Raw genomic sequence first — 538 nt, 5'->3', positions numbered from 1 at the left:
CCCCCCCCCCCTACATACATACATATATACCCTACATACATATCCACACACACACCATGCATACACACACACACACGCGCACCCCTCGTCTCCTCCAGCCCGGGTTCGGCATGACGCAGCGTTCCCCGTACACCGGCCGGATCAGTATTAGGAGAATCTCTGGCGCTTTGGCCGCCCTCCAGAGGAAGAAAAGTCCGTTTTTAGATAGAATTTGTTTGAGGAAACCAGTCGTCATTGTACCAGCTGCAGACGAGGGCCCGGCCCATTCACTCCTATTATTGTAACTAAAACACAAGCCGCCGAGACTTGGATCCCGTTCCGGCTTCCAGCGCCGAGAATTCCCGCCGTCTGCGGCCTGTCTGGGCTCCTCCCCCCGTCTGCCGCTCGCCTCTCCACTCTTCAATAGGGAGGTTCTCTTTACCTCTATACAGGGAAGGTGGCAGGTCGCCTGCGCTCCCACTGCGTCAATGTATGTATGTATGTATGTATGTATGTATGTATGTATGTATATGTATGTATATATATATATATGTATACA

The 538-nt window shown here is 51.9% G+C and overlaps 1 protein-coding gene across 1 annotated transcript in view; it reads right to left on the bottom strand.

The window, feature by feature from the left end:
• The window catches only part of USP10 (ubiquitin specific peptidase 10), a 29207-nt gene that overhangs the window by 4684 nt on the left and 23985 nt on the right, over nt 1-538 (bottom strand).

Source organism: Nanorana parkeri, unplaced genomic scaffold (genome assembly GCF_000935625.1).
Source record: "Nanorana parkeri isolate BGI_ZX_2015 unplaced genomic scaffold, ASM93562v1 scaffold3416, whole genome shotgun sequence".
Lineage (NCBI taxonomy): Eukaryota > Metazoa > Chordata > Amphibia > Anura > Dicroglossidae > Nanorana > Nanorana parkeri.
The sequence above is the reverse complement of the archived record's forward strand: the minus strand, read 5'-3'. Positions and strand labels throughout refer to the sequence as shown.